Source organism: Sturnira hondurensis, unplaced genomic scaffold, assembly GCF_014824575.4.
Source record: "Sturnira hondurensis isolate 20B ecotype Veracruz unplaced genomic scaffold, ASM1482457v3 Scaffold0001872, whole genome shotgun sequence".
In the NCBI taxonomy this organism is placed as follows: Eukaryota; Metazoa; Chordata; class Mammalia; order Chiroptera; family Phyllostomidae; genus Sturnira; species Sturnira hondurensis.
The window spans coordinates 28,900,421-28,921,733 of record NW_028074503.1 but is presented as its reverse complement, the minus strand read 5'-3'; the positions used below and the strand labels follow the sequence as shown (position 1 = coordinate 28,921,733).

Here is a 21,313-nt window from a genome sequence, read left to right as displayed (position 1 = left end):
GGCTCCACAGTCAGCAGAACACTGACAAGTCTTGTGAGACGCCGCCCAGGCGTGGGGATGGGGTCACCCCTAACAGGCCGGACGATGGTCAGCCCAAAGAAACGTCACAGCAGTGATCTTTTTCCACCCAAGATTTTTAAGTGACAATAACATGTGAATAATGATGGACTCTCTAGAATGCTGAGACTGTCCTAAGATACTTTCAGTAACACCCAAAGGACAGACACTCTCTGTAAAAGAAACTAGTTTGATAGCCATGGTCTAAGTGCTAGATGGTTTTAGCAAGTGTCTCTTCTTTAAGGTACTACCTGTCCTTCTTAAACAAAACATAAAAACTAAAATCTCTTTTAAAAAAGAATAGTCACTAGAAAATTAGGCAAGTAAAAAAATTAGGATGACACTGGAATGTTTACTAAAAACAATGTATATTGCATCTTTTATTTTTGTTAGATACATGGCTTTCATTCATTTTTTTCTCCAAAACTATCTTTTTGCTCTAAGTAAAAAGTATACATTTTTTATAAAATCCAAGTTTAGTTCCTATTAATAAAACCCTGTCTGTATCATGTCCATTTCATAAATGACCCTGACACTCACCACTATCTCCACATCTGTCTGATACCAGAAAATGGAACAACGCGCTGAAGCAACTCCAACAAACTCGGTACAGCACGTTCCTGGCTGAGTAACACATCGAACAATGGTCTTCTCAAACTGAGAATCTGGAAGGAGCTCCTGTTTCCATGGTGACAGCACCCAAAGAAGATGTCTCTCCATTAAACAAGCTCACAGCACCAAACCCAATATGGCGAGATCTGGAGAGAACACTGTTTCTCTAGGTACCTGAGAACTCACATTCGGTGCCTACTGCCCAGCGTAAAGGGAATGCACACACGAAACCTCGGGACTAAGGAATGTGTGTGCTCTGGGCAGATGGGCCTGCCTGCTCTAACACTCAGGAGCATTCCGGTATTCAAGTGACTGGGCGACTCAAGAAAACCTGGGAGAATAGTGCATTGCATAGCACTTGCGACAAGTGAAAATAATCACCCAAACGTGATGAAGGCATCGCTCACGTCATTAAAAAACGCATGGGTCCCTAACCCAGCTTCTCCAGAAGCTAAAATAATCACAAAGATTTCAGAAAAAAATAATCCGCGTATCCTCACAAAAAATCAAGAACCGACAGTCAACCAGAATCTGAGAGTTCTCATCAAGGGCAATTAAGGATCTTCATTAGGGATTGGATTCGTTTTCTGGAGATGCTGCGACTACAAACTGAGTGTCTTAAACAACAGAATTTCTGTCTCACAGTTCTTGAGGCTGGAAGTCCAAAATAAGGTGTGAACGGGTGGGCAGGGCCAGTTCCACCTGAGGGCTGTGGAAGGAAGGGCCCGTCCCGGGCAGCTCTCCGTGGCTTGCAGAAGGCCCCCTTCCTGCTCGCCTGGCGTCCTCCCCGTGTGCGTGTCTGTCTCCCACTTCCCCTTTTCATAAGGACATCAGTCATACTGGATCGGGACCCACCTGGTGACCACATTGTAACTTCAGTACTTTTCTAAAGACCTAAACAACCTTACATTCTGTGGTATGAACTTCAGCATATGGATTTTAGGGAAAAACAATTCAACCCATAACCTTTAAAAGGAATATCTCCTTTTAAAAGAACATAACCTATGGAACTACATTTAGATGGCTTCAATCTGCTCCGAATATTCTGGATCAACAATTTTATTACATTTTAGCTCTGAATTTTAAATTTAGGACTGGATTGCTGAATTCTCTGCAATCTACTTTGAAGATACTACGTGCTATTCTTATATTTTATGGAACCAAATTTGAAATTTCTAGGATTTCTCTCACATTCTGAGGCTTGATAGAAATGTGAATTCTGTGAAAATTCAAAATAATTTTAGAAGAAAATTAAAAAAGATTCTGGAAGTAAAATGAAATTCAAAGTTCAATCCTTTCAAGTAGGAAGTTGTACTATATGCCATTTTGCTGCCCTTTATGTATCCTTGTTTTTATAAACTCATATGGCCAATTATTTATACAATAAAAAAGAAAACTTGGAAAAAAGAGAACATAACCTAAAATTCATTAATTATCCAAAAAGCAATTTCCCCTAGGGACTAATGGTAAAGAAATTCACTCCATCTTTCCCAGGGGATCAGAGTTAACTGCTTATCTGAAAAATAAGGTAAGAAGTTCTGTCTCACCAAAGTAAAAAGTTACCACCTTATGGGGGGGGGGGGGTTGGGGGGTGGTGGTGGTGGTGTGTGTGTGTGTGTTTAGAGGGTGGGTGAGAGGGCCAGAATCCAAAGTTCACTGGGGTACTTCGAAGGAAATTAGACTGTAAAAATTAACCTGTCCTGACTCCAAAACACACACACACACACACACACACACACACACACACACACACACACACACCCTGTGCTATATTTTGGCTGGTCTACGAGAACCAAAAAGCTCTACACAGGAAGTGTCTGTGAGGTGAAACATTTAAAAGGTAACAATCAGAAGTGAAGCTGCAGTGGGAATCACAACCAGTAGCTGATAGTCACATACTTTAGCCCTGGGATTGGGGTAGTTCCAGTGAAACACAGAAGAAACAGAAACAACTTCTACATAAATAATAATCTATCAAAAGGGCGTGGTGACCACCTGGAAGATGGTATTGAAAGACACAGGGGAGTAAGGTTTGAGATCTTGGCTAGAGAGGGGGAATGGAGTCTTATTACAGGATTCATGTGGAGAAATGAATTTGTGGCCTCTGAACACACTTGCTGTTAACAGGGTATTAAATCAGGGTCGGGGGCAGACTGTGGGGAGAGGGGTTTGGGGGACTGTTTGATGGTTGAAAGCAGAGAAAACTGTCCAGGACACTGGGGCACTGGCCCTGCGGTCTCTCCCTGGAAACAGGTACATCCTTGCTAAAATGCTGCATTAGTTAAAAAAAAAATAGGAGGGCTCAACCTTCATAAACATTCCTCTAACTTCAGACTCAACATTTCATTGCACAGGAAAAATAAACTCCATAGTTGTTTAAGGCCACGGTTTTCGAGTTTTGTTACATGTAAATGTACACTATTCCTAACTGCACGTGCAAATGCACTACATACCCAAAGTGTATGAGAAAACTATGTACCACATAGGTGAAGCCATAAGAAGAAGAACAAGAAATTACAGTAAAGAAAAAAGCTTAAGGCCCCTGCAAGTCACAGGGGAGCCTCGCTGGGGTGAGACGAGAACAGGGACACAAACACCGGGGATCCTCCCATGCCCAGGCCCCTCCACGCACTGGCAGAGGTAATTAAAATGCACCCTTAGTCGGCCAACATGGGGAAGATTCATTTGACTTAGAAGGTCTAGGTGGGTCACTGTATAATGTGTATACAGTTCAATTTTATACAAGCCCAGTGTACAAAAGCCAGTTTGCCTGGTTTACAACAGAATTCAAGAAAGGTACCCTCCAAAGGAACACAGTGATACCTCCTTCCAGCATAGAAATGTGCTAGTTCTTATTTTCAAGATTCCTTTGATATTCTAGGTCCTCTTAATCTCTCTACAAATTTAAAAACCAGCTTGCAAACGTCTGCAGAAAAGCCTGCTGTGGCCACGACTAGAGACGCATCAAACTCACACATCAATTTGGAGATCGCTGGCTTCTCCGGGTCTGATGCAAGATCACTGGCATCCAAGTGCATTCTAAATCCAAGGTTATTTCTTAAAGGGATTTAAGGCCAAGGGAGCAGGTTCAACTTTTTAACTTCAGTCAGCAACAATGAAAATAATCATTGCAAGAACAGTGAACTCACAGTTGAAAGGGCTGCACTCAAGTCCTGGCTCGTCCGTGCGATCTTGAACAGGTGGCCCCGCTGGGTCTCGGCCTCCCCATCTGTAAAAGACGGACAGAAACACCCTCCTTTCAGAAAGCGGCCATGAAGGTTAAGAGAAACCAAACAGGTAAGATGACCAGTGCAACACCTTGCACCTGGCAGACGCTCAGTAACCATTAATTTAAAGAGAAACACAGATCTTGCAATTTCCTGTCCTGCTTCCACATCTACTGGGTTCTTCCAGCTTTGCCACTTAATAATTAATCAAATTGGATCTCTCAGCAGGTTAATCTCTCTCACTGACTTTCTGCCACAACGTAAAAGTATTACCATATATGTTTCTCAAACATAATTCTATTATCTGCAAATGTGACAATTCAGTTCTGTACGAGGTTGTCAAAAATAACACTATGAACTCCCTTCCCGATAGTAAAATAGCTTTCAAATTAAATTCTGCTCTCCTACCAACTATCGTCAGTACACACTTCCCAAGTTCCCACTGTGTGCCCAAACCATGGCACTACAACAGTGGACTAAAAAACACAAGTCAACTAACCAGTAGAGGTTACATACACGCAGACAAGTACCACAGGGTGTGCTGTGTTAGAAACCTCGCGACCACAGATCACAGGTAAAGACCTAAGAGACGAACATTCTAACTTCAATGGGTCCAGGAAGAATTCCTGGGAGAAACGGTGAGCGAGGATGAGTAAGATCCGACTGAGGAGGAGGCCCACAGAATCACGTTCCTGGACCCAGAGGTTAACAGACCTCACGCCTTTCCGGACAGTGAAACTCGCAGGCTTCAGAGCAGAGGGCAGCATGACAAGAGCAGACCGGCAGGCCGACACGCGAAGGACTCGCTCCGCCTTCTTAAGGGATTGGGAGTTCAACCTCACAGCAGTGGGAAACAGGTCAAGTGTTTTATTGGATAAAATCTGACCATTACCACCCAAGCGGAGTAATAGGGAAAGACAGAGGAGGCAAGCAAGGAGGGAGGGAAGGAGGGAAGGTGAGAAGGTAAGTGAGGCAAAGAAGAACAGAGGCATAGCCTGGCCTTGGAGAACTGTAACTCAGAAAACATCTTCCTAAAATGGCACCCGAGAATTCAACCAAAGGGCCCACCCCAGTGACCCCTCACCTCTATCAGTGAGCCAAGCCACCTCGAAAGGTCGGGAAATGTGGGTCTGCCTCCTGCTGATCTGCTTTTGTTTTTTATATTTAAGCGGTTGTACAAGAAAGGCTTTTGTAACTGACAAAAAAATGATATGTCTCCCTAATCTGGTCATGGAGAGAAGTTACAACTTATCATCATCTTCCAGATTTTTATTTGGGGGGTTATTTAGACCATTAGCAACTCTCAAAATCACACTGTAAACTGACCTCAGAGCTCTGGGGCACGCACAGACCTCCCCGTTCCTAATGAACAAAGCTCTTCACTCTTCTGCATCTCCTTCATTTACCAGAAAACTTCATTCTCCAGTCAATCTGGTTAATCGGGCTTTCACTGGAACACATTCCTCAAAGGAAGGCAGGAGTGAAGGATTGATGGACACAGTGCTAGGCTGTCTGGGCTCAGGGGCACGTGGGGGAGGTTAGCAGGGAAAGCGGGTAGGAAGCACTGGAGGGGATGAAGATGAAATGGGCCCACAGTGTGATGGACGGTGTGTGTCCACGTTCTCCTCAGGAATTAAGGACTTAGGATTGGGCTGCTGAGAACACTGCCAGCCCCACGAAGGGCTGCCCCAGCCAAGGGGAGGTGCCCTGCCCAAGTGCTTGGCGCCTTCCTGTGTAACAGCACTCATGCCACGACCAATCAGTTCAGAGGATGCGGAAGCTGGGGCCCCTGATATCAAGTCAGGATGGTGCCAGCAGGGTCATTCATTCCATATCCAGAGCTTCCCCGGGGCCAACTGAAATCACCCCGACACATCCCAGTCACCTTCCCTTTCAAGCCGAACCCGCCTCCTTGCCCCCCTCCCTGTGTGTGGACACCAGGAGTGCACCCCAGTAAACCTGAGTGCACCTCCGAGTCTGCTCACTGGGGGGCCCAAACAGTGGAAATGAGTGCTGATGCTCTCCTCAGAAAAGAGCATTCGTTACATGATTTATTTTTATACGTTTGCACGTTTCTCTAATTGTTAATGGGTACCTGAAAAGAACTGTTATAGCCATCAGTCAGGGGTCAGCAAGAAAAATGATGATAGAGCCTTACAATGGAACACTGCACTACGAGATAAACAACAATCTCCAAAGTATATACAGTGCACAGTACAGTGTTCTACACGGTACGGTGTGTAAAACACACTCCCGTTTTGGTTTTCAAAGGGTAGGTATATACATATCTACACATACCTATACACACATATACACACACACACACACACACACATTTAAAATAATTCTGTAATGATACCAAATTAAAAAACAACAACGATGACTACTTCTGAAAAAGGTGAGGAAGAGAAGTATGGGACTAGACTAAGTGGGAATCCTAATTCTCAAGGTAAATCCTTTGGTCTTAAGTTCCCTCCCCCCACCTTTGGGTATTATACTATATTCAACAAGATAGTTCAATAAATAAAGCAATAAATACAATGGCCTTGATTCACCCAATTCTTTTGTTTTAAAGATGCACATATGGGCCCTGGCTGTTGTGGCTCAGTGGATGGAGCACTGGCCTGTGAACCAAAGGGTCGACAGTTCGATTCCCAGTCAGGGTACATGCCTGGGTTGCGGGCCAGGTCCCCAAAGGGAGGTGCTCAAGAGGCAACCACACAACACACTGGTGTTTCTCTCCCTCTCTTTCTCCCTCCCTTCCCCTCTCTCTAAAAATAAATAAAATCTTTTTAAAAAAAGATCCACATATGCACACACCATAAAGTTTTCAAAAAATGGTGGACTTTAACAAGAACCCATCTTTAACCCACAGTCTTTGCCAAAGCTGGCCCCTGGTCTGCGCGAGAGCCTGCCCCCAAAGCCCAGGACCCTCTTCCTTCGGTTTCCAGTACAGCATAGTCTCCCAGTTATCTTCTTCCCATTTTTCAGCCTTCTGGTACCTAGATGCATGAAGGCCTAGAAAGCCCTAAGAAAAACTGAAGGGGCAAGGAAGGATCTTTCATCCCTGTTTTTTGTTAGATTTGGAATATTTTTTTTCATTTGATTGCTCTTTTAATAAGGACCGTAAGATGACATTTACTTTCCCCTTGTGATTCTCCCCGACCTTTTATTATGGAAAATTTGAAATATAGAGAAAGTTTAAAAAGCAGTATAACAATCATTCAACAAATAATATCTTATCATATTTCCCTTGTCAAGTATTTATGTGCATATATATATATAAACACACACACACATATATATATACGTTTTCTGGGCCATTTGAAAATAACCTACACATATGATGACATATTTTAAATACCTCGAAAATAAGAATATTCTCCTTCAAAAACACAATACCATCATCACAATCACCAGTGTCAATGCCACACTTCTCTAAGAGCATCTTCGATCCAGTCCATATTCACATTACTGATTGTCTAAAAAATGTCTTTTATAGCTTTTTTTAACTAGTAAATACAATATTTAAGTTTTATGCACCACATTTGATTTTGTCTTTGGTCATTGGTTCTAGAACAGTTACACCTCATTTTTCTTCATATTAACTAAAAAAAAAAAAACAAAAAAACTAATTGTTTGTAGCATGGTCCATATTATAAATTTGGCTTGTTTTTTTCGTGGTGTCATTAACCTTGTTCCCCTCTCTCTCATTTTTCCTACGAACTGGAAGTTAGATCTCAAGGCATCACTAGGTTCAAGGGAAACATTCCGGCAAGACTGTTCCGTAGGAGATGACGCGTGTGCACTTCACGCTGCGTCTCTACATGTGAATGTCATGGTCCCACACTGCGTGATTAGGGTAGTGACTACCAGCTACTCCACCATAATGTTTTTTCCCCTTTAAGACTATCAGTAACCTATGGAGTGATCCCCGATGCGCCCACCCTGTTCTGCAATATCCCGTAGATACAGGAATCCCACGTGGTTTCTAAAAGCTATAAAACAGTTAAGATTGCAAATGATGCTACGAAAAATCTGGCATCAGATCAATGGTAATTTCTCTACATTGCTTTTCTTTTTTGATCCCCCTTATCCCCCCTCCCCACAACAAGCACCACACTGCTGTCCATGTCCATGAGTCCTTCTTCTTTTTTGCACAGCCCCTCCATCCCTACCCTCACCCCCACCACTAGCTGTCATCCTGTTGTCCATACACTGCTTTTCTCTCAAATGCAGAAGTATTTCTGTCCCCGAACAAAGGCATTTTACAGGAGAGTCAATGTCGTCTTGGTCTGTGCATTTCCTGTGCCCCAGGCAGCCCGCCTCCTGAGACTTGCAGACAGAAACAAATTCAAATTCTCTTGAGAATAACCACACGTGAACAAAAGGAGACCTACAGTGCCCATCTCCCAACGGGGAATATGAAAAGCAGGGACTACACACTACAGAGCAAAACATAGCTGCAATAAAAGAAGAAAAAAAATTAAGGTTCATTCAAACTGTAAGAGGACATTCCACCATTTGTCAAAAGAGCATGTTCAAGACAAATTTACAGTAAAATGTGATGATGAAAGTGATCATTATGATCATGAATTATCTTTGTGATTATGCTTTTGCTACCATTTTATTGGAGACATGAAAAAAACCGAATCAGATAATAAACACTTTATTGTAATGCGATGCGATAGCTGGGTCATAAAATGTCCTGAAATGGCTGAGGCGCTTCCTCAGAAGAAAGCATTTCTGGAATTAAAGAGTTGGGAGGGACACAACCTTCTAAACACACTTGTCATTACATTGCAAAAATTACACTTTCTTATTTATTTGGTTAAGAAATCTACTCCCAATGAACTTGATATCTTAGGGCTGATTTGTGAAAGGAAGTCCCAGCATTCTGCTTCAAAGGACATGTGGGAGGAGCAGATGGCAAAAGGAGACGACACTTATTTCTCACAGCTGAGCCAGCCCCACACACAGGAAGGCCAGATTTTGAAGCACTGGAGAGAGCTCTCTGCTCAAAAAAGAGTCACAGTTTTTACAATGAGTCACACATTTGGGGGCATAATGCATCATGTTTAAAATTTCTGCAGCTGCCGTTAGGATATGGGAGCCTTTCTTATGCTCTGTCCGTCACCTGCCCCGATTTCAAGAGGTACTGACTGAGCTAGAGGCAAACTCTGCCCTCTTGGTCCCTACACTGCAGGGAGAACAGGTCCCAGTCCGCAGAACCAGCTCCAACTTCATCTCCCCGCTCACTTGTATTCCCACCTGCATTTCCAGCCATTGCCACTTCTTTCCTTCACACTGCCATCAAAACTCTAAACTGAGCACTGAAGTTTCTGGTTGTTCATAAAGGCAACGACCCAGAAGAAACAAACATGCTTCCCCCACTGGAAGTTGGCTCCGTCATAACATCCCGGGATCAGCAGGGTGTGCGGACTGAGCATGAGGGTTTGAGAACACGCTGTCTCCGGAAAATCCCAGCCGTAAACCTTGAGGTGATATGTAGCCCCTTTCCAAGTCAGAATGTTCTCATTTGGAGCATTCACCTCGCCCTTTACAGAAACTACAGAAAGTTTTCCGCCTGTGAAAAACCGCTGCTGACAAGGTCACCAGTAACCTCCCCGCTAGTGAATCCAAAGTCAGTCCTAATCCACATCCTCCAGAGTCACCAGCAGCACCGGCTAATTCGTACTCCATCTTCCCCCAAACACTTCTTCACCTGGCCTCCTGTCTTCTCACTTTCCTGCTGTCTCTCTGGCTTTAGTCTGCAGTTTTCTATTTTGCGGGGTGTTTTTTTGAACTTTAAATGTTGGACTTCTCTTCTTGGGCAACCGGCCCCCACCTTGGTGACCTCACCTAGTCTCAGGGCTTTACAAGCATCTACAGATGTCAACAGATACACCAGCAATCCCCCCTTTATGGTGTGGGGCTCTCTTCTGAACCCCAAATTCATGTATCCAACTTCCTATTCAACCTCTCCATCTGGGGGGCTAACAAAGTCCTCAAACTTGGCATGTTCAAACGTGCATCCCCGGTCTTCTTCCCCAAACCAGCTCCTCCCCGCAATCTTCCCCATCCCAGTCAATGGCAACTCCATCTCCAGGGCGCCAAAATTCTAGAACCATCCTTGATTCTTCTGTCACACATACATTCTACATCCCAATCCGTCAGCAAACTCTGCTGGCTATACCCTCAAAGCACACCCAGAGCCCACTGACTCCTCAACACCGTCACTGCAGCCAGCCCCTTCCAAACCCCCAGCTCTCCCACAAGGAGCGACGCGACAGTCTCCTAACTGGCCTCCCTATGTGCACACTTGTCCCCCTATAGTCCCAGCGTGGCATGAAGAGCGATGCTATTCAAACAAAATCCCACACGTCACCCATTAACTTAGAATCTCCCTGTGGCTTCCTGTCCCACTCAGAGAAGAAGGCCAACTCGGCACAACTCCTTCCCTCCATGAACAAGGCTGTTGTTGTCTCCCTTCCTTGCTCTTCTCCATCCGCTCTGAGTCTTGGTTTTTTCTGAGACACCAGGCGGGGTCTCGCTTCAGAACAGCGCCCCCCAGACTGCGTCAATGCACACTCCCTCACCACCTGCAGGTGTCTGCTAAAAAAAATGTCACCTCACTGAGGCTTTTCCTGACTGTGATAAACCGCAAAACCCACCATCCCAACAGCCTTTTATTATATTTCTCCAGAGCACTTACAGTCATTTAACATACAAATCTTTCCTTCTAGTCTGTCTCTGCCACTGTAACATAAGCTCCACGAAGGCGGTGATGTATGTTTGTTTTGTTCTGTACTGTATTCCCTGGGGCTAGGACTCCTACCACAAAAGAGGCCCCTAACTGCGTGTTGAACAAATGAACAAAGTAATAAAGTATCTTGCCTTGCCTTAAAAGAAGTGGTACACATTAGCAAAATATATCTTGATTTTAAATGCTTTGTTTTTCATGGAAGAGTTGCTTATCAGTTTTTCAATAATAATGATAACACTTACCGTCTCCTCAGTCAACTCTACTAACACACTAGTTGTTTTCCCCCAGCTGAAGGTGCTGCTGATACCCCGGCCCCTTTCCTTCAGTCTGGGACACACCCCCGGCCAGCCAGACCCTCGGGCCTGAGGAAGCACATTGGCAGGCGAGGGTTACTTCAATCACTGCTGCGCTCACTAAGTCCTCTTAATGAACCACAAACTGTTCATTAAACGAAGTGATATTTTATTTTGTACATTTTTCACTCCCACTGTGAAAAATGCATCCTCAATTAAAATTCTAGTTTTGTTGTTTTCAAAAAGTCTAGCTCTAAAATATGCAGGGGGAAAAAACTTGAAAATGCCAAGCCAACTTGGAAAATGAGCAAAGAATAGAGAACTTGACCTACCAATATTTAACATGATTAACAATATTTAACTAGCCACTGGGAAATGCAAATTATGACCACAATGACCACACATCTAATAGCACAGCTAAAGATTTTTTTAAAGTGATACTACTAAATGCTGATAAGGATGCAAAGAGACCCAGTCTCTCATTTCCTGCTGCTGGGAATGTAAAATGGTGCAGCCACTCTAGAAAACAGTTTGGCAAAAACCAATTTTCTTCAAAAACTAAACATAACTTTATCGTACAACCCATTAATCACATGCATAGGCATGTATACTGAAAAATGTGACACTTTCTATCTACAAAGACACAAAAAATACACTAAGAATGTTCATAGCAGCTTCATTTGTAATAGCCAAACACTGGAGATGGCCCCTATGTCCAGGTGAAGGTCAAACAAACTGTGGTACAGGCATGTGCAGAATGGACCACTCCTGGTATTGCGCAGCAATTTGAAGGAATCTCAAAAATTGTCTTATCCGACAATTTGAATGCAGCTCCATCTCAAAAAGTCACATGCTGATTAATTCCAGTCATACAGCTTTCTTGTATCGATAAAATCACAGAGATGGAAAACTGATTAGTGACCAGAGGTTAGGGAGAGCAGGGCACAGGAGACGGAGGTGACCAGGAGCCGGCAGCAGGAAGCTCTTTGTGGTGATGCAGCAGCTTTGTACTTTGATGCGGTGCTGACTACAGGCATCTACACAGACGGTAAAATGGAGAGAACTACATACGGGCGGGCGTTGTATCAATGTCAATTCCTTGGTTTTGCTATTGTATCAACACTACAGTTGTATAAAATGTAATCACTAAGGGAAACTGGGTGAAGTTATATAAAATGTAACCATTTGTAATAAAAGACAGGTCAGCAGAGAAATCAGGCTTCTCTGAACTATTTTTGGAACTTCTTGTGACTCTATATTTATTTCAAAGTAAGCTTAAACAAAATAAATCGGAAGAATTATTCATGTAGGAAACAAATCCAAAGCCATGGCATTAAAACAGCACGGTATTAGAGCAAGAGCAAACAAACAGACCAAAGGAACAGGACACAGGGTTCAGAGTACGTATGAGAACTTAATATTCAGTAAGTGTGGCATCGCCAGTCTATGGGGAAAGGAGAGAAGGCACTGGGAAAACTGGCATACGATATGGAAAATAAACTGGATCTGCAGCTTGTGAAAAATACAGGATGGGGGAAAAGCAGGTTTCAGTTTGTACAGAAAATAACACAGTAACTAATAAATGATAATATAAGAATAAACTCTGTGTGTTGTGTACTTACAACTATAAACCTACTTTTTGTCCCACCCTTCACAACAGGGGTATATTCTGAGAAAGGCATCCTATGGACCCCAAGAAAGAAGATACCAAGAGGGGTTCCTGGTGGGTGAGTTCAAATTTAAAAAAGAAAAGAAAAGTCAGAACCTAGCAGCCATTTCTAAAGAGGCATCTCACATAAACCACACTTCAGGGAGAAGCCTGCAGGCTTCTCCTGCTTGCACTGTGTTCCTGCCATCTGAATTAGTCCTGATGAAGGAATTCCTGGAATTGTTTTTCAACCAGTAGGGCTATCTGATCAGAGCTGTGCAGCTATATCTCCATTAGCAACCTTACTGGCCAATCAGAACAGCTCCACTCTGACTAATCAGGGAAGTGTTTTTTGGACCAACCAAACTGCCAAGATTTGGAGTCCTCATTTGCATGAGACCAGACCATCAGGGACCAGGGTCCGGGACTTCTCTCTGTATGTCAGATAGAGAGAAGAGACTTACTTCTGGCTTGGAGACTGTGCTTTTCTTTTGCACCAAAGACTGAAGACTATGTTTCCCAGAACTGGAGTTGAGATACCAAAAAAGTCTCGCAGGACCATGACAGAATGGGGGCCAAGCAATACAGACCTGAGCAGAGCAGAGCTGCCTTGCCCTGGGCTGTCTCACAGCCCTGCTGCTTCTTAATCTCGCTGTAACACTAGTGAACTGTTCCTCAGCTTTGCTGTATCACAACTGAGCTGTTTTCACTGAATAAAGTTTCCTTTTTCACCGCACCCAAAAGTGGGGATTCCTTGTTGGCATTTAATTGGTGCCAATGACCCTGGGTTGACAGTCCTTAGGCGGTTTCATCATTGTGCGTACATCACAGAGTGCACTTCCACAAACAGACTGTAGAGCCTACTACACACCCAGGCTACACGGCATAGCTCACTGCTCTGTGGGGAGGAAAAATCATTGATTGCCCTCTGTCTTTCTGGGGTCTTGACTGAGACATCCCTGTACTGAGAGACAGGTTAGCAAGAGAAAAAGAAACACTTAATAACACATCTACTTCCTGTGTACCTGGGAGAGACTCGTGAACACTCAGCAACTCAACATCTTCTGTAGAAAAGATGTGAGGGTGGGAAGCCAGTTACGGAACGTCACCAGGAAAACAGTAAAGGAGGGCAAGGCTGTTCCACAGGTTCACCAGCACTGTCTTCTGCCCTGATAAGAGCGTCTAGAGAGAAGGTCAAGCCCAGCTTCCAGTGAGGAAGAAACCCTTACAAATGTAAATGTCTTTTACAAAGGGTCACTTATACTTGGTTTTCAGAACTTCTTCCCTGTCTGCCGCTTCTTGAAAGTAACCAGCCTAAAATAACCCTTATGTCAAAGAGACATATTTAGGGGTGACGAATTCTGTTCCCCTAAGCTCTTAGGCTACAAACCTATACAGAATGTCCCTCTACTGAATACTATAGGCAACTGAAACACAAAGAAAGGCAAGAATTTATGCAATGCCTTGAACTGTGATGTTATGATGGCTATGACATCATAAGGCATTGGGAATTTTTCAGCTGCATTATAATTCTATGGGACCACCATTCTATACATGGTCCATTGACTGAAACATCATTTCACAGTGCGTGATGGTAAAAAGACACACTCTGGATGAACTGAAAACCTATAAATTTAACAGAAAACCATGAAGTTAGCATATAAAACAGGACAGTAACTTTGTGACATAGGGTTAGGAAACAACTTTTTAAAACCCCCCAAACACAAATGATAATATAAAAATTTTAATTTGATTATATTGCAAATCAAGATTTCTGTTTGATGAAGGGCATCATGTAGAAAAAACTTGTAGACAAATGACAGACTCAGAACAGCAGTGTTTGTAAGATTTATAGGACTAGTATCTAGGAAATACAAGGGACTTCTGCAGGTTAAGAACAGGACTGAAACCTCAAATAGATAATGGGGAAAGGCATAAATGGGCCATTTCATACAAGGGGAAACCCATAAAAATAAAATGCATGTGGAGAGATGTTCAATTTCATTAGGCACAGTGAAATGTAATTTCAAATGAGTTCTTACTTTGTTATCTATGAGGCTGGTGGGGATATAAGGATATAGAAATTCTCATGAACTGCCTCCTGGAGCACAGACCATTGCAGCTTGTTCTGGACCACAATCTGGAAGTCTTTCAGTAAAATATGTATATAAATATCCTATGATCCAGAAATCAAATTCCTGGATATGAGTCTCAAAGAAAGCATCATAGAGTTCTAAAAGCTATGTTTATCATTGTATTGTCAATAGTGGTAGGAAAATGAAGGTAATGTGGGTATCCACAAATGGAAGAGGAGACATAAAATGTGGTAGATACCTTATGAAATATTGTGCAGCAGTCAGAGACACAAATAGGTCTTTAAAGCACACAGTAAGGAGATAAATTTTTTAATGAGACATACAGCCTGACATCATCTCCATAAATGAAAAATATGGGCACCCCAAACAATATACATTAATGACACATACAAACAGAAGGATATACATCACATATGTTAGAATGGTTGCTTACAAGTTGATAGCCAAGAGAATGAAGTGGGAATTGGAAATAAAAGACAATGAATTTTAAAAAAACAAAATAAAAGACATTCCTTAAGTAGCCCAATGATGGTCATTGAAGTAAAAAGGATTAGCTCAATCCTCTGCACCTGAGGCAGAAAACAGACTTTAAGTACTCACACCAAACACAGCACACCACTAAAGCCAATGTCATCCTGTCCTTGTCATGACAAAGGAACAAGACCAGCTCACTACTTTGCAAGTTTTCAATGCTAAGACTGTTACAAACATAAACTATCCACTTCCATCACTTCAAAATAGAACTTACATCCAAGATAAAAATAAACTTGTAAGATACAAGGCTCACTACCTCAAAATTTAAGTTCCCACAGTGATACTGGAATCTGGCAAAGCCCAGTTTTGATTTATCTAATTGTTAGGATCTTATAACACTTAGCTATAGGTGGCAATAAGAAATAATAACGTGAATACTCTAGTTTTTCTGTTAAGTGGGACTCTGGAGCATTTAAAAAGTGAAGATAGACATGTAAACAATTGAATTTCTCCACCATAAGCTGTAATTGAAGTTAATGAGGCATTTTCTATTTTCCCTGTTCCACTTTTCCAATTTGAAATGACTATGACCTGTCACTGTGGGTGATATCAAGGCAATTTTTTATTCTTCTTACTAATAAAAGCATTCAGACATATTATTTTCATCTTTAAACTCCCCTCTACTCCCTCCTGTCACAACATTTCCAAGTTGTGTGTGTAACAAAATTTCAAAAACGCAGTGAACTTTCATACAACAGCAAATGTTGCCATCTCGTCCAAGAAGTCCTAAGCAATTAACATCTACAAAAGCCATGGCATGTCTTTCTTGGGTCCCAGCAACTGTTACTGTGAAAGTCATCAGCAGCTCTCATTGAACCCTAAAATCAACAGCATCAACAATACCACTGCATCCTGCGATATAACTGTAGCAACCGTAACATTGTTGCAAACTGTAAGTGCCTAGCACTTGAGAAACCCACAAAATGAATCAAAACTTAAAACGTAATTTTTGAATCAGAGGGAAGGCAGGGCTGATTCCTAACATCGCTTCAGAATGTTGGTCCCATTTGTGAGAGGGAGTGGCAGGCATCTTCTTAGACCAAGTCCTAGAGCAAAGGGATGAGAACAGGCAGGTCGCTTCTCAAAGATGAAACACTAATAGGCGCCTCTATACCTTAGGCAAGGGCAAACTAAAGAGCAGTGCCCACAGGTAAGGAGAGACCATAGTACCCCCAAATAAGCACATTACCGGAAAACACTGTCAATAACCACCCACCCATTAGCACTAACCACCCTACCCCGTTTAGACTGCCCTGGAGAGCAGGGCGGTCTCATCTCAAGATCACAGCGTCACCAGAAGCAAATGTCACATACCAGGCCAGGGAGCCCCAAACACCCGCTGGAAGACCCACGATCCCGGCAAGGGTGCCTCCCTGGGGCCCTGAACCTGCAGGCGCGGTACAGCACCAATCTTCCAGCAGCAGAGCTCTGACAGCTGGGGCCGCCACGGGAGGGAGCGGGCTGTGACCCTTGACCCCGAGCCCCGTGACCTCCACGTTGTGGGCACACCGAGCACTGTAGATCTCCCTGGGGATGCTCGAAAGCCCCTTCCCTACCTGTCACAGCTTCATCTCACACGGTGATGATGTCTGTCGGATCACAGGCAGACGCCCCGGCAAAGGAGCACAAAGCAAGGACGAATCTAAGAAGACCGTGAATTGGGAAGATCCCGGTGGGAAAACCTAAAAGACCAAAACCCCGGCCCAGCCACCGTTCCCCGCCGGAGCTGCAGGGTGAAGCTACTGACACCGCCGCCGCCGCCGCTGCGGTAAATCAGCTGACACCAGCCTCCACTGCCGTGACTTTCGCTGCAACTGTCGCAAAAAAATGAGGGGGAGGGAAATGCTCGACGTTTCCCAGCTCGCCAGGTCTATGCTGGTACCATGGAGACAGAACGGAGGAGAAGGGGTCAACTGTGGGCAAGGAGCACACGGCCGCCATCTTGGTTGTGGGAAGGGTGGTCTAGGCTCTCTTCTCGCCTCTAATGCCCTTGCTGGGAGGACCGAGATAGAGGGAAGCATTAAATAGCATGTGTAGGTGTTTGTCCTTTTGACCAGGATGTTGCAAGTTTACTCTTCTGCCCCCGCCACTCGATCCGAGAGCCTGGAAAGTGTCGGCTCTGGAACCTGATTACTCATTTCTCTGACCCCCAAATTTAGTGGTTGTCCACCACAGAGGGGCTACTTGAAGAAGTGGTCACCACCGAAGACTCGGCCACTTGACTAGAGGAAGTCTGCCCTTGTGCAACATTCCCGCAGAACGGAGAGAATAAATGTGCACTCGGTGTGGGCAGCGAAGATCGGTGGGGCGTGAGCGATGCCTTTAGGGAGGACGCCGCTTCCTCCACTGAGCACTGTCAGGGCCGTTTGACATGTGTCGCTTCTTCTCTTCACTCCCCTCCATTTCCCCGTGTACAAAATAGGCGCGGTGACTGCACGGACCTCTGGAGACTAAAGTTGCTCAACAAATGTCAATTGCTAACTGTGTTGCCAGCTGCCAAGTATTTGTTGAATGAATGAATGAACATTCGTCCAGCAACGGGAAACCGGTGCCATTCTGCTGGGAAGTGTTTCTGTGAAAAAGATAGAAAATATGTTCATTCTGCGGCTTTGTTTTTCCTTTACAATCACATCAGTGGGTTTGCAGGATACGTAAGAATTCTATTAAGTGTAGTTCTCGAAAGTTTCTGTGTATTAGAGTCAGCTGGGGAACTTGTTAAAATGAAATTTCTGATCCAATAGGTTCAGAAACTTCAGTGGATCCAGTGGGGTCTGAGATTCCCCATTTCTAACAAGTTTCCAGGTAATGCGCATTCCTGCTGGCCCTTGGACCACACCTTGGGTAGCAAAACACTTTTGGACAAGCCTGAAGCAGGGGGTAGGGAATTAGAAAAGAGCAGAAACAACTACTTCAGGCAGGATAAGGTCCTTGCTAATTTGGAAAAGGACAGGTAAGTACTGGTTTGGACAAAAGACTTCAATTTATTATTCAACAATTTGGTATCGAAGGTGCAATTTACCAGTCCTGAAAGTGGCAAACTTTCCCTCCCTCCTCCCCAGCGTAGAAGCCGCCCCCCAGCAACACACTGTGCGCCCATCAGTGTCCGGGTGGCACGCCCCCCTTTGCTTTCACTAGGCCATTGGGCGTCCCTCCCGCCTTCCGGTGTCCCTCATTCGCTCTATCTGTTCATTGGTCAAGAGCACCTCTGCTTGCCACCATAATGAGAACAACTAAAAATACTGACCACCGAAGCCACTAGAATACTTTAAAATCAATAATTCTGAAACTGTTTTATACAGTAAGTTGAATTTCTATGGTTACTTTTGACTAACCACCTGCCTTTACAATCATGTGAGTTGAGTTAGGGTGGGTGGGGTGGGGGAGAAGCAGGCAAATGATGTTAAACAGAAGAAATCAATCCCTTCGCCTGACGGATTCGATATACTCATCCCATCTGTTGTGATGATGGGTGCATTTAAGACATTAAATTCATGATCTTCTTTATAAGTACCTATTGGAAATATAGGGACATAGAATGCTTACCACAGGATAATTTTGGTTACATTAAAGCTTGTTTGGCTTGTAAATGAAATCTATAAGGTATCTTTCCTAGATAAAGTTGACTCTTGTGATAAACATATTAGTCAAACATTTACTATGCTTCCAGACGATCCTAAGGATACAAAGTTTAATAGGAACATTGATGAGAAGCTTTGAAACTGTTAACACCCTGGGCCCTCTCTGACAACTTTGCAAAGTGTATTGCCAAAGTCTATATACAAGTACGTGTGTGCAATCTCCTGACTACAGGACTAAAATAAATATTCAAGCATTAATGAATAAAATGCTTCTGGTTCAGAAAAATTCACACATTTCTGTACATACTATATCTGTTTACCTATGTAAACTTTCTGAGAATTAACATTTATAACTTCAGTTGAATGATATTTATTTTACTTATTTATTCCTCTAATCTGGAGGAATTATTAAAAAATCTTAAAACATTTAAATAATCAATATATTCCGTTCAATTTGTATTTATTGAAATGTAACTGAAAGCAAGGCCGAGAAAGTGAGAATTCGGCAGGGTTAGCTTCTGTAAAGGAAGGCAGACTGTGCTTCCCACCAAGATTTATAGAACAGGGAATTCCCTAATTATTGGAAAGTATGTTTGATGCTGGGCAGCAAGAAAGAATGACAAATGTCTACCAATATTTGTGGCTACAGTACAGTGCAGTATGAAAAGTATACCATATAAGGAGTAATGGAAAAAATGAAATAAATTACTTCCAGGTTGGGGTGAGGAGAAATAATCACAGTTGATTTTAGAGAAATGAGTAGGGCTTAGAATAGGAAGAATTAGGAAATGAAAATAATTTTGTTCCAGTGCTGAAATGTAAAACATGGGTATATACAGTAAACAGACTTAAATGGGGAGGAGGGCAGGAGTCATGAGGCAGAGGTATTAGGGAGACCAGCATGAGGACTAAGCTATTTCTGCTATGTGAGGGACTCCTTCAGCTGCCTATCTTTGCCCTGGAACTCTTTTTTAGGTTGATACAGTATCAGATCGACCCAGATAAGATAAGATTATGAGAGGCCTTTAATGTTCTTATAAGACATTATTTCTTTTTTTTTATTTCTTTTTTATTTTTTTTTCCACTTGCAGTATTTATTGAAGAATAGCCATTATAAGCGGACTCCCGCGGTTCAAAACTGGCATTGTTGAAGGGTCAACTATATTTCTTTTTCTTTTTTTTAAAATATATTTTATTGATTATACCATTACAGTTGTTCTATTCCCCCCTTCAATCCCTTCCACCCGCACCCTCCCTCCCCCACCATTCTGCCCCCCTTAGTTTATAACCACGTGTCTCAAGTTCTTTGGATTCTATATTTCCCCCACTATTCTCGCCCTCCCCCCTATCTATTTTCTACCTACCATCTATGCTATTTTCTGTGCCTTCTCCCCCCTTCTCCCCCTCCCACCCCCCTGTTTCTAACCCTCCATGCGTTCTTCATTTCTATGGTTCCACTCCTGATCTAGCTGTCCTCTTGGTTTGCTTTTGTTTTAGGTGTGGTTGTTAATAGCTGTGTGTTTGCTGTCCTTTCACTGTTCATATTTTTCATCTTCTTTTCCTTATATAAGTCCCTTTAGCATTTCATATAATAAGGGCTTGGTAATGATGAACTCCTTGAACTTGACCTTATCTGAGAAGCACTTTATCTGTCCTTCCATTCTAAATGAAAGTTTTGCTGGATAAAGCAATCTTGGCTGTAGGTCTTTGGATTTCATGACTTGGAATACTTCTTTCCAGCCCCTTCTTGCCTGTAAGGTCTCTTTTGAGAAATCCGCTGACAGTCTGATGGGTACTCCTTTGTAGGTGACTGTCCCCTTATCCCTTGATGCTTCTAGGATTCTCTCCTTCATTTTGGTCTTGGCTAATGTAATTATGATGTGCCTTGGTGTGTTCCTTCTTGGGTCCAACTTCTTTGGCACTCTCTGAGCTTCCTGGATTTCCTGGAAGTCTATTTCCTTTGCCAGACTGGGGAAGTTCTCCTTTATTATTTGTTCAAATACGTTTTCCACTCGTGGCTGTTTCTTTCCCCCTTCTGGTACCCCTATAATTCGGATGTTGGAACGTTTAAAGATGTCCTGGAGGTTCCTAAGCCTCTCCTCATTTTTTTGAATTCTCATTTCTTCATTCCTTTCTGGTGGGATGTTTTGTTCTTCCTTCTGGTCCATTCCATTGATTTGAGTCCCCGTTTCCTTTCCATCACTATTGGTTTCCTGTGCATCTCCCTTCATTTCAATTAGTTTAGCCTTCATATATTCCTCTAATTTGTGACTTTGTTCCTCTAATTTGTGACTATAATCTACCAGTTCTGTGAGCATCCTGATAGTGTCCTGAATTGTGCTTCTGAGAGGCTGGCAATTTCTTGGTCGCTGAGAGTTATTGGCTCTTGGACTTTGAGTTCTTCTTGTGCCATCTTTCGGGTTGTTTGTGCCTGTTCCATAGCAGGATCAGAGCCCTAAAATGTTCACTAGAACAGGGCAACTAAGTCGCTGGGTTATGACG

At 43.2% G+C, this 21,313-nt stretch overlaps 1 protein-coding gene across 3 annotated transcripts in view; it reads right to left on the bottom strand.

Moving 5' to 3' along the window:
• WDR7 (WD repeat domain 7) overlaps window positions 1-17,104 on the bottom strand; it is a 291,523-nt gene extending 274,419 nt beyond the window's left edge. For all 3 annotated transcript variants that reach the window (XM_037034791.1, XM_037034806.1, XM_037034797.1), the window contains exons 1-2: window positions 16,790-17,104; window positions 3,819-3,898 (exon numbers count right to left, since the gene is read on the bottom strand). The gene's annotated coding sequence lies outside the window, so the exon portion shown is untranslated. The remainder of the gene's footprint in view (window positions 1-3,818; window positions 3,899-16,789) is intronic.
• Between the last annotated feature and the right edge of the window lie 4,209 nt (window positions 17,105-21,313).